Source organism: Ictidomys tridecemlineatus, chromosome 12 (assembly GCF_052094955.1).
Source record: "Ictidomys tridecemlineatus isolate mIctTri1 chromosome 12, mIctTri1.hap1, whole genome shotgun sequence".
Lineage (NCBI taxonomy): Eukaryota > Metazoa > Chordata > Mammalia > Rodentia > Sciuridae > Ictidomys > Ictidomys tridecemlineatus.
This window is the reverse complement of record NC_135488.1, coordinates 55,053,242-55,067,345: the sequence shown is the minus strand read 5'-3', so window position 1 is coordinate 55,067,345 and position 14,104 is coordinate 55,053,242.

Genomic DNA, 14,104 nt, shown 5'->3' with positions numbered 1-14,104 from the left:
ATTTTACACATTCCTAATTCATTCTTCCCCACTTTTACCTATAATGCCTTATGAAAACACATTTAAGGAGTAATAGTAACACTGAGAATGCCAATTTGGGAGGAAAATACCCTGAGCGCACATTGATGCGTTTGGTTTAAAGAACATTAAGCAATCAACTAAACATCAAGAGAAAGAGAGAGAGAGAGAGAGAGAGAGAGAGAGAGAGAGAGAGAGGAAAAAAACTATTATCCAACCCACTCAGTACTGCAACATCAGAAACTCAGGAAGTACGACTAATTAGTCTTCCTCACCTTCCATCATGATGGTATAGAAGTAGTGCTTCAGGGCATTCAGGATTGTTTACATCTTCCATCTATATTTCCAATCTCACAATACTCCTATTGCTTTTCAGAAATTCAGAAATACAGAAAAAGGCAGCTGGATTCCATGTATGCCACAACTGCATGTGAGGTGGTCAAAAGGCAAGGTGGAGATCTAGGGACATGCATTCCGCTCTAGGAAATAACATTAGTTTGCTAGTCAGCTTTATAGCACTATAACAAGACAAACTGAAATAATCAACTTGTAAGGAGGAAAGGTTTATTTTGGTTCACAATATCAGAGGTTTCTATTCATGCGCAGTTGACCTGTTGTTCTGGGGTCTGTAAAGAGACAGTATATGGTGGTAAGAGAGCAGGTAGAGGGGCAAGGCTTCTCACCTCATGGTACCTGGGAAGCAAAAGAGACAGAAGGAAAAACATGGGGTTCCAATATCCCCTTCAAAGGCATACCGCAATGATCTAACTCCTTCCTACTAGGTCTCCTCTCTTAAAGGCCAGCAACAAAGCCTTTAACACATGGTCCTTTGGGGGACATTTATCCAAGTCTGTAACAGCTAGAATGGCAATCTTATATCACTTATTAATACGCAAAGTTAGTGTCTTTGCCTACTCTACACAGATAATAGACTGGATGGCTTAAACAGCAGACTTGTGTTTTTTCAGAGATCTTAAAACTGGAAGTCTGAGGTCAAGGTGCCTGTACTCTCATTTCCTGGTGAGAACTTGTTCCTCCGCCTGCATGTGACACTGTTTCCCTGGGTCCATGTGACCTTTTCTCTGCACATGCATGCAGAGTGAGTTGAGGTGTCTCTTCCTCTTTTTACAAGACTCCAGTTTCATGGGGTTAAGGCCCCACCCTTATGGTCTGACTTAATCTACCTCATTGAAGGTCCTATTTCCAAATATAGTCACATTGGGTATTCAGGCTCCAAAGTCTGAATTTTATGGGAATATTCTTCAATCCAAATGGTAAGAACAGATATGAAAAGGTATGCGAACTGCTCAGTTAATTAGTTCTTCAGATATTACCTTGGATAATATCAAATTAGTTGACCAAAAGGGAGCCTCCTTATAATAAAAGAGCAACAGACTCTATTTCTGCCTCTGGCTAATGCCTACTATAGTTTCCTTTCAGTTTGGGATTAGCCACAGGAATTTTAAAGTCACTCAGAAGGTCAAAGAGAAAACAACACTGCCATTTGTCATCATCGGGCCTGAACAGAGAGAGGCATAGTTGTTTGAAGTTGAAGAAACAGAAAAAACAACACAGGGCCTTTGGAAAGCTCTTCTTATAGGGAAGAATGCACTGTTTTCTCAGTGAAATTCTAGAAAAACACAGACTAGAATTTTTTTAAAAAGATGATATCAATAAACAACAGGTAAAACATTTAATTTTGAGTTAACTCAGTAATGTAGACATAAAACCCCAAAGATAGAAAAATAGAGGGATGAGAGAATTTTAAATGCTACAAAATTCCTCTCTAAGAAAGAAAAGCAAGATTCAGCCAGGCCTGTAGGTGCAGGCCTTCAATCCCTGTGACTCAGGAAGCTGAGATAGGAAGATCACAAGTTCAAGGACAGCCTCGGCAAGACCCTCAGCCACTTAGCAAGACCCTCTCAAAATGAAAAAGAAAAAAGCTGACAGGGGAGGTAGCATGTAGCTCAGTGGAAAGTGCCCCTGGGTTCAATGTCCCTCTCCCATACCAAAAAAATGTAAGACTCAAAAGTTTTTATATCATCCTTAAAACTCTAAAATATTTTTAAATATTTTATAGAATTTTTAAAAATAACTTCTACTTCAGTGGTCCCCAAAGGTGTGTCCCAGGCCATCACCTAGGGTCTATTCTAAAACGCAAATTCTCAGGTTCTTCTACTGAATCAGAAACTTTGGGAGTGGGACCAGGCAAACTGTGTTTTAACAAACTCTCTGGGTGGTCCTCATGCATGCTAAGATGGGGACCCACTGCTGTACTTGGGTGTTGACGCATGCTTTGTACCTTCAAAATCAATGAATACATTTGACCTAAAGAACATAAGCCATACTGTGAAAGTGTTCATTATTCCATTTGTTCATTCAGAAAATATTTGAGATGGCTATGATGCCCATATCACTGTTCTGAGTCCAGTGGTAAATATTTCAGTCATAAAGAAATCTGTAAGTTATAGAAAATTTAAACAGAAGAATTAGAATCCCTGAAAAACTGAATACATTTTTAAAAAGATAACAGATAAAAATAAATGAAATATTACAAAACCCATGCACTCTAAAAATAAAATCACCAAGATTCTCAGATTGGATATAAAGAAATCCCTTATTTTTCTACTTAAGAAAGGCACATCTAAAACTGGAAACACAAACATAATGAAAACAACAATAATATTAATAACCATTGATATTATTTAGGAAAATATAAAAATGTTATTAGAAAATTTATTAGGAAAATGTAAAGAAAATTACATATATGAAAAAAATATGTGTGTTTCATAGAAAGTACAACCCAGGACCAAAATAATACATCTGAGATAAAGGAAAAAGGATAAAGCACCACTCAAAACAGGCAGTACTCTGCATACCAGAGCTGACTTTAAGGGTGTTCTGAAGTGTTAGGTGATAGAGAAAGAAACTGTTGTGTCTAAATCACTAAGGGTAGAATAAGCACAACAAAATATTCTGTTTCTTTCATTCCACCAAAGATGATTTAAGTGGGTACATGTAAAGTATCTTAAAATAGGCATTTATTTTAAAATGAATTATAATTAATTTGGCCAAAATATAGTTTTATGGTTTATTTTTGTTTTGGTTTTATGGTTTATTTTTATGGTTTCTTTTTGTTTAGTACAAGGCTGATTTTTTAAAACAGTTAATTTAAAAATTAATCAGCAAATAATAATACATATCTTATATCTCCTCTTGAATGTAAGTGATGATCAGACGTGCAAAATGCATCAAAATCACTGAAGTGATTATCAAGCAATTGAAATTAGCAGATTGAGTCGAATTAATCCATTATTAACCACTCAGATTTTAAGGCCATAGTGACTTTTCAAAAGCCATTAGGTGCAAAGAAAGCCTAGACTGCATACCATCTATTCTACTACATAGTTTTGGATTAGCACTATGTTGTGTCATATGATCACTTGCATAGTAACACAGTTGAGAAGGTAGTTCTCAGAAACCTATTTGAAACTCTGCTAGCAAATCAAATTTAATGTTGTTTGGCCATGGAGAAGAATTCCCAATAGCTTTATATCAGACATCACCTCACTTTATGAAAGATTCTCATTACCTACTCTGTGCCTGCACCCCTGGACCATATGGTCTGCTACTACTCAGCACTCACTCTGCATTTCTCATTGGCTTTTAAAAGGATCTATAGTCATAAGATCAGGAAAATTCAGCCTTCCATCCATTTAAAAATGTTTCAACACAATGGTCTTGAACATCATGAAATTATTGTAGGGAAGAATCACTGTCACAGCTACTTAGTTCTTCCCTGCCCCAAACTGCCATTTGGAAACAAATTCACCAGTCACCACAAATATTAGCAATAGCTAACACACAGTATGGCAGAAAGCCAGACTATTTCTCAAATCTGAGTCAGGCAACTCCAGTGATTAGTGAAACATAATATATTTTCATCCTAGAGATGAGTTGGAATGAGATACTCAAATAGGGAAACTAGAAAGCAATTCCTGATGGTGCCAAGACAGCCTGTCAGGGCTGCTGGAGGGATGGAGCTTCTCTGCCTCACACTGTCCGAAAATCAATGGTTCAGAGAATTTCACTCCTGGAAAGCCCTTAGACTCATCTTGAAAATGAGAAGATTGTGGTCAATGCCTTGTTAAGGTCAAAGACAAGCCTCAATCACAGGAAACTTTCTTTTCTGTCTCCTACTAAATAATGCTACCAATTTGGGGAATATGTCATGACTGTTAGGTGCAGGACAGGCTGAATAAGTTGTCTGCAGGGTATGCCAAACAAAGTTAGCTTCAGGGTGACTTGGCTTCTCAAACTTTCTGTTTGGTTCTTTATCACTTGTTTGCTTCAAGCCCTAATGCTAAGCCGCTCAAGGCTGAGCACTTTGACCTCATGCTCAAGGCCGAATACTTAACTCCCCTTGTGCCAACAAGGCAGCTTGCAGACCCAGAGACCCCATTAGATTTGGGCTATTAAAACTCCCTCCTGCTGGGTCTCGGTCTCTCTCTCTCTCTCTCTCTCTCTCTCTCTCTCTCTCTCTCTCTCTCTCTCTCTCTCTCTTCTCCTCTGTTGCACTGTTGCAATAAAGATCTTTTGGTTGCTCTGAGTGTTGTGGTCACTTTCCTTTCAATGACCACATAATTCTTCAAGCCTGAAGGTAGACAGATTGATCCAAAGCCAAGGGTTTGGCTATCCATACTGGATTACAAAATTTTAAATGTTTAAGTATGACATCATAAAGGCAATAAGAGTGAACACGATTTCAGAAGTCATGATGAGTTCAATTTTTGTTTTTATAGGATTATTAGAATTGTACCTAAGACATATTTAATATAGTCAGGCTGGATTTCAACTGTCTCTCTGGGGACTCTTGCAGAAATAAGGAATCAAAGTAGAATAAGTGGAGGTATACTCAGTAGGAGTAATTCTTAGATAAACAAACATTGACAAATAATATGTTTACTAGGTTGGTATTTCCAAACACCTGAAGGGATTCATCATAGATTTTTTAAACATAGTTTACTTCATAAATAAGGATATTTAAAATCAGTAAATTGAGCTACAATGTGCAAATTATTGATTAAACTGTAGTGGCCCCCATTGGTGTACTGGCTGCGGTATTTCATCCTATTTCTTGGTGCCTGTCAGCCTGATATCCAACTACCAGCACTTCCACATCTTTGCTTTTGTGGCTTTTTGTTGGGTGTGTGGGAGATTCCCCACTGAAGTTAAGTTTCAGTCTCCAGAGAACATCACTGAATCCCTTACCCCTCCCCCTCCTCTCCAAAGGGCCCCAAGCCAAAGAGCTCCAAATTCAAAGGTTTTCTCAACCAATCCCAGCAGAACACAGTGTCTGCTCACTGTTCCCGAGTCACCCTGACAATCAGCACCCACCAAGTCCCCTATGCAACCCTTCTTAAGCCAAAGCTTGTAAGCACACGGCCTCTTCTCTCTGTCCTCTTCCTCTTCTTTCTCTCCTCTCTCTGCTCTCTTGCCTCTTCCTCTCAGCTCTCTTTCTCTCTGCCCTCCTTTTCTCTCTCTGCTCTCTGCCTCTCTTTTTCTTCCCTTCCGGGCAGCCCCCCAATAAAATCTCTTGGTTGAATCTCCGTCTTCAGTGAGTCACTCGCCTTTCTGCTCCTACAGTCAACTTCAGTCAAAGCACTAGGAAATTAGTGCCCCTTAGGAACCACAATCAGAGACTTTCTGGATTTGAACAAAAAAGCCCCTAACTCCTTCCTCAGAGGAAGGTAATGCTGACTTGCCTTTCTACACTGACCCCAGTGGGTACAAGTTTTAATTATCTACAATGGTAATGCATTTGATAAAAATCCTTGATTTCCTTTCCTTTCCCATCTCAAGTCCCAACTCAACTACTGGCGTTTCCTGATATCATATTCCAAGAAAAAAAAATTCAAATATTTTGAATATATTTGAATATTTTGACTCAAATGTTTCTCTCAGAAATCACCTCTGAGGATGCCCAAACTGCAGAGGTTGTAAATTTGGTTCCAGGAGAGTCTCAAAATACAATTTTGGAAACAGGATCACTTTCAGGACAGGTGAAAACAATGATCCCATGGTTAGTGCTACTTGAAGGTAGAACTAAGCCTTGCCAGGCTATCACATCAGAATCACTACAATTCTTACCTGCAAAATGAGTTCAGCAGTGAGGAATGCACTGACTTACCTAGTATCCCCAGCATTTTAGAGACAGGAAGACAAGTGTCTCAGGTGATGCTAAGAGCCATAGGATCCCTGTTAGAGTCTGTAAACAAGTCAGGATGGCACCTGGCAAATGTTAGGGTCTGTAAACAAGTCAGGATGGCGCCTGGCATTTTTCCAGAGGGAGTGGTTTGTGAAGTAATGCCAGTGAGCCGTTAAGTGTGGAGATTCCTTTTTGGTTGACTGCTGTATCAAGTTTATGTTAATTAAGATAAGCTGTGTGGAATGTATATATACCCCTCCTATCCTACAACAATAAACGGCTCCCACTCCTGCTGTATCAATCTATACAAGTTCCTGGTCACCCCCAGGTTATTTTGCCCAGCCAGCCAGGCTGTGGCAGATGGTGGCTCGTTACGGGGAGCCCCAGGACACTTGGGGGTAAGTGACAAAAAAAAGCTGCCCATCCATAGATAGGACGGGAGCAAATCTGCTCATCCCTAGGCAGATAGGGCGAGAGGAAAAATGGCCATTTCAAGAAAATGGAGAGGATTGATACAGTATGTTTGTGTCTTGTTTTGTCTTGAAATATTGTATTGTCTTTATGATGAAAATATGGAAGGGGTGAGAAGTAAATTACTAAGGGAAGAAGGCACCCCAGTGGAACCAAGAGCAATTAGGGCATGTGTTGATAAAAGCCCAGGAACTCTAGTCAGAAAGAAAAAGAAAGTTCAGAAGAAGAAGGAATATCAGGAAAGAAGTTGCAGCAAAAGGATATTACTGTTCGTTACTGGAGGGTGCGTGAATCGGTGCGGCGGCTGCCGCGTGCGCGAGCCGGTCATGGCGCAGCAAGGACTTTCCAAGCGGCGGCAGCCAGCTCTTCCACTGCCACTAGCTCAAATCCAGACCTGATCTGGATGCACAGTCTCACGGGCTCTTGCTCCCTGTGCCCAGAAGCAGTTTGAGTCCGGGACACTCCCCAGGGCCATCTGGGGCTGCCCAGGACGCTACAGCCAGCAGAAGACGCTACCAGCTTCCCTGATGTTTGGTCATTTTCAAGGCCAATAACTAAGCTAAAATGGTTCTCCCACACCTGGAGGCTGATGAGTAATGAGCGCCATTAAGGCCTATTTTAAATGTAAAAAACCTTGAGATAATGTACTAAATTGTTCAGAAGGTTGTTTTCTTAGTGCCTGCTGGAATACTACAGGATTTTCTTTAGTATCATTGCTGGAGTTCCTGCCTTTGTCCCAGTGCCAGTGAGGATGAGGGTGGAAGAATTTCCAGTGTTGCTGAGAATCGGACGAGACTTCAGATCAAGCTAGCTGCCTGCAGAACTTACCTGGACTGTGAGTTAATCTATTGAGACACTACTTTACCTGGACTGAGACAACAAACTATAATCTACAACAAATTGTAACTCGGTATCTTTGCTAACAGTGCCATCGCTGGTATAATTTTTTCAAGGGCTTCTTGCATGGAGCCATCAATTGGCTTGGTATTGTGACGTTTTATATCCTCCCCTTCTGCTTGTAGCAGATTATTTATGGTGTTTGTGTAAAAACCACTATAGTCGTTATTTAAATTAAATTAAACAAAAGGGGTAAATGTTAGAGTCTCTAAACAAGTCAGGATGGCACCTGGCAAATGTTAGGGTCTGTAAACAAGTCAGGTTGGCGCCTGGCATTTTGCCAGAGGGAGTGGTTTGTGAAGTAACGCCATGGAGCCATTAAGTGTGGAGATTCCTTATTGGTTGACTGCTGTATCGAGTTATGTTAATTAAGATAAGCTGTGTGGAATGTATATATACCACTCCTGTCCTACAATAAACGGCTCCCACTCCTGCTTATCAATGTACACAAGTTGTTCGTCACACACACCCCCACTCCCCCACCCCCTCCCCACCCCCCCAGTTATTTTGCCCAGCCAGCCCGGCTGCAGCAGATCCCCTCAGGAAGAAAACACTGACTCAGGTCACACAACTCAGGACATAAAAGGAGCAGGCTTCATAGCAGCCTTGAAAGAGACCTTTACCTCCTATGAAACAAAGGCAGACTATACTAGAAAACCAGATGTAATATTTGAGCCTAGTACCTAATTTTTACATTACTGAAGGGTATTCTTCAAGTAAGCAATGGAGGCTCATTCATAGCCCAAATAAGTCTCATATGCTAACGTCAAGGCCCTGATGGGAAGGGTGGGACCTGAGATCTGAGAAGAGGATGCCTGAATAGATGTACCTGAGAACCTCAGACCCCCAATTCCTCCTCAACGTGAGTATTGCATTCTGCCTTGATGATACAAAGCATGGTAGACTTGACTTGCCTAGAGAGGCCCCAGGAAAAGATCTCACTGAGTCAGATGCTATAACAAAACTGGGTGACTTACAAACATCAGGAATTATTTCGCCCAGTCCTGCTGGCTGAGAAGTCCAAAATCACGCACTGGCATGTTCACGTTGGTTAGTGGAGGGCCCAATTTCTAGTTCATAGATGGCAACTGCTCATTTGGTATCAGGACAAGACAGCTCTCTGGCATCTCTTTAATAAGTACGTTAATTCCACATACGACAGCTCCATTCTCAAAAGCTAATCACTTCCCAAAGACCCTCTCCACCTCTTAAAACCATTACATTGGGGATTAGGTTTCAACATGTGTATTTTGGGGAGACATAAATATCCAGACCTTAGGACATAGTTTATAAGACAATAAAAATGTGGTCCTTCTCACGGACCAATAACTAGGATCATGTTTTAACTTGGTTTGCCTGGAAAATATTGTCACTCACCTAGAGAAAATACCCGTGAGTATTAAGGATGTCAGACCAGTGGTAGGACCAAAATAAAAAGCTGAATAAAAGAAAGTTCATTAATATGAGGCACAGTCCCGAGTCTCATATTTCAGGGTCTTGTAAAATCATAACATGTATTTGAGATGGCTCCTTGGGACTTGAAAAGAAAGAAACCCTGCAATATGTGAGACAGAGGTGTTAAGAACTTTCATTTACAGAATGTGAGAAACATGCTCACTTGCCCTAACCCAAAGAATGGGCTCAGAGACACAAGGGACAGCTAGAGCAAGGGTTTAATGATGGTCTTGCAAGACTGGGTGTCTGGTGCTCAAGCACATGCAGAAAGGTTAAAATCTGCATTTTAACTCCTAGTGTACAAGGTGTTTCCGGGTTCCTCACTGGCTGAGTACTATGGAGTGCACAATCTTCCCAAATATCACCTGGGTTTTACTGCCTCCTATTAAATTATTTAAAGAGATGCACCTTTAGTTGTCTCCACCTCCCTTTGTTTTTTTTTGTGTGTGTGTGTGTGTGTGTGTGTGTGTGGTGTAAAGGCCTCTTGGGGGTGAGTGCATGTGGCAGGTACACAGTTTATCTCTGTTGGTCAGGTGGCCCTCTTCCCCTTACCTCCTATTTGTCAAAGGGCTGTGAATCTGTTACACTGGGGTGTTAACTGCTGGTAGCCACTCTGTTTTATTTTCCCTCCAGCTGTTTTTCTTACCTCCCCAGTAATTTTTCATTTAAGGCTAAACACTGATATCTGAGCAAGATACAATGCACTTATTATAAAAGAACAGAGAAAGCCAGCTGTACTCCTCAACAAGGCTGGAGAAGACTCCCATCTTAAAAGCACTGAGGAATTAGAGGAGTGCCAGCAATATTTGAAGTTCAAGAAAACACACACATACACACACACACACACACACACACACACACACACACACACACAAAGGTGATTTGGTCAAAGCCATTCTTTTAGGAATTGTACGCTAAACTCCAACTCTGAATTTCGGAGGCTGAAATTTTATTTTACCTGGTCTTTCTTTCTGATGCTCAGTATTGATCCTTTTTATTGTCCATCCCTAAAATTCTCACATCTGAGGGCCTCTAATCTTGGAAACTTTCATCTGGTTTTTAACCACCCCTGTCTAGCCAGTTCTTGGTATTTGGGCTCCTTTACCCCCAAGCCCATTCCCAGGGCTCAGACATTGGCCCACCTTTTCACACCATTGCACAGTCCCAGAGGCCTCTTTATGTAACCTTGTGTGCCCTCTGCATCACCTGCTCAACTCTCTGCAGCTCCCACCTCTCAGGCATGTCGGGCTCTCTGGTTCTCTGTCCTCACGAATGCAATTGTCAAGAGTAAGCATGAACTAATTTGTCCCTCTGAGAATAAGTGCACTTTAAATCACAGCTTACCATTTTAGTTAAGTCTTCGTTCCTCTCTTGGTAGCTCCAGGGCAGAAGAGTTGTTTGAGAAACACAAAGGAAAAATAGAAGTTTTGCTCCATTAAAAGTATTTTTTATCTAATCCCTCCTGTCCTCCTTTTCTTCTTCTGGGCAATCTTTCTGTAGGAGTGAACTCAAGGTCCTCTAAGAAATGAAAAAAAAAAAAAAAAAACTAAAAGATGCCAGGAGGTTGCATATTAAAAAGCTGATCCAGATAGAAAAGGGAAATGAAATAAGTCTGTCTGGACTGAATTTGAAATCATGGCATAAAGTGGCAGTCAGACTTTGAGGAAATTTTGTTATATGAGAAGTGATAGTGAGATAAGAAAGAAAAGAAGTTTTTTTGTTTTTAATATGTTTTTTAGCTGTGAATGGACTTTTATTTTATTCATTTATTTATATGTAGTTCTGAGAATCAAACCCAGTGCCTCACACATGTGAGGCCAGTGCTCTACCATTGAGCCATAACCCCAACCCAGAAAATAAGTTTTTAAAGAATTTTTTGTGAATGATAAATATGTCCTCCCTTTGGCTGTTCAGCTAGTAGATTGTTCTTTTATTATTTTGTCTCTTGGGCTACTTTGATTGCTGTGATATCATAATGCAGTCATAAGTAGGGGTAGCCTCTGTATGGATGGTAGCAACATAACTAAATGTTGAAGCTGCTGTTTTCAGGAAGTGGCTTCCTCCTGCCATGCACACGAGGGTCCCCCAACCCAGGCAAAAGCGCTTTGGTGACATAATTGATAAGAAAAACAGAGGACTCCTGGAGAGACTGATAGCCATTTACTGGCCATAGAACAGGGAAAGAAGAGAGGAAATCAAAGTGGAGAGGAAATAACAATTTATTCCTTATGAAGTGGCTAATGTGATTAGCTTTTCGGTAAGTGTGCGTGGAGAAGTGAGCAGCTGGAGACGGCTTTTTGATCTCTGGCTGCCTGACTGGAGGATCGCCCCAGTGGGTGGAGGCAGCTCTCAGATCTCCCGCTCTGGGCATGGAGCCCGGCTCTTTGAAGTGTTTCCCTTTCCACCTTCCCTGCTAAAAGATTGTGAGGAAGGAGGTCATGTCTCTAGGGTGGGTTGGGAGGTCTTGAAGTTTCCCCAGATTTAGGAAGTTAACAAAGATGACCATGGGCAAAGTTGCAAAGGAGTTCATGCTTCATTTCAATATTTCTCCATCACTCTGGCTCCATCCCCATTCTAGGTGAATAACAGGTATATTGTTTTGCTCTTGATTACTGAAGGCTCCTCCAAGGACTCATGACTAGCTAGACTATGTTTGAGGCCACAGCCTTCATCCTCAGCCATCAAACTGTCCCAAACCTATTCCATGAAGAGCTTGATGTAAACTGAATTTATACTGGGCTCCAATGACTTACAGTAACAATATCTAGCTCTATTGACTACAACTGTATACTGAATCTTTGTTTTAGGACTTTAACTTTTTACCTTTGCCTTTTCTAACATCACAATAGCCCTATCATGATGTTGATTATATTATTTGCTCAAATCACTTAAGGGAGATGATGGCTTACTCTGCTAAGTCAGAACTGATAAGGTGGCCAGGAGAGAAGTAAATCTAGTAATTTTCAGAAAACACTACTTTCCCAGAGATATTAGACCATTTCCTAAAACTTCCTGAAGTTTTCCTGATTATGTATCCCCAAAAGACAAAATAATAGTGAGATTTGAAAAAAAAAAACAAAAAAACAATTACATTAGCTCCTAATTAAAAACTTTAAAAACACACAAAGCATACATACACCAAAAAATGAATAATTTAAAATTGTATCTACATAGTATAAAATATAATGTTCCTAGCTTAGTTTGACTTTTTTTCCCCCAAGAGCAATAACAGTCATTCTACCAATGTTATTTATCAGACGATGTTCTGGTCACGGTATTGGGCCTGGGTATACAAACCATGACCCAGACAGATACAGCTGCTTCTATCCCCTTAAACTTGAACTTACAGTTTAATAAAAGCTTCTTGAGAATACTTGATACACTGCCATTCTATTTTATGTTGTTTTTTAAAATTAATTTTATTAAAAATGAATTAAATAATATAGTACACAGATTTTTCATCATTTCATTCTAACCTTGTTTTATGTCTATTTCCTATTCATTAGATGGTAGAATTCTGCAGATTTCTTTTTATGTTTTGTTCTAAATTTCATCTAGTTTTTAGTAGTGAAATTTCACTATTTACACTTATTGAGATGATTACTATGTTTGCACAAATTCCTATAAAAATATTCCTGGAACTCTCTATGTTCTATTCTATCCACTAGGTGATATTTTTCTGCAAGAGTCAATTGGACTAACATTGGCATGGATCATAAAGACAGTTACTATTAACAAAAAAATACAAAGTCAAGTGGCTCACAGATTTGTTTAGCTGTGCCATGATATCAAGGTATGAACTTAAGCTACTAAATTTATTTGCCTTTTATTTTATGGTTGCAAATTGGCTCCTCTGCACAAATTATCACTTTATTACATTACCCCATCCAAAATCAGCTAGTTTCAGCAAATAATGCTCTAATAGCATTTTTAAAAATATCAGGATAGTTCCAGAAACTTTACAAATACAGGCTCACTTCAGCTCATGACAACCTATGAGAGAGGCATTATTATCTCCAGTTTACAAATGAAAATGGAAGCATAGAGAATAGCTAATAAGAATATTATAATTAAACATGGCTGAATCAGAATATCTGAGAGTACTTTCATAATTAATGCCTTGTTATATGCTCTGGGCTCAAATTCTACCATTTTTGGTCTGAGATTTAAACATCCTACAAGAATCTCACCCCTGTTATTTTCTTCTTGGTATGTTTTAGGTTTCTTTGGTTTTGTTTATCAATATAAATATTTTCATCTTTAGGCTATGGTTTTGGAAATTGTTAATATTTCTAGAGTGTTGATGATGAGCTTGTTACCAAGTGCTACTATGGGTTTATTTTCTTTCATTCTTCTGTATCTCTCAATATTTGAAGAAATTTTAGAGAAATGTAATTTTAAGTTCTCAATCAGCTCTCTTAAAAGAACTTCAGCCCTAGCATAGCAAAGATGAGGAAGCAAGCCAACAGAGGCTCTCTATGGTTATTCAATTAATATTACAGGGTGAACTACAGATTGAGCCAAACACAAATGGTAACTTGTAGTCTCAGTCTTTACCTATTATATCATTTTTATCTCCAAATATTAAAGTTTAAAACAAAACAGAACTTTTTTGTTTAGCTGAAACATCATCTTGTTTATTTATTCCACAGGAATTCTTCTACTATAAGGATTGCATAAATTATAGATAAGCAAAATAAGGACATAAATATCTTGTTATCTTAAGACTCAGATAACTTCTATAATTTTTTAATATATACAATTCAGGTCTCTTTTATGCATTCATGTGCATAATTATTTTAAACAAATTTTGAAACAATGTTCACATTGTTTTTTAAGCTGACTTTTGAAAACACTCGAGCATATATTATGAAGGTTTCTCTGCACATTATGCGAACCTTTAAAAACATCACTTTTAATGACTCCTTGGTTTTACACTGTATAGAATTAATTGAATTTTAACCAAGGAAAATAATATTCCTTGTGTATGAGAATCTAAAAATGTCAGTTTTGTCTGAGCCCAAAATGAAAGGTATCAGGTACCAAGTGGATTGT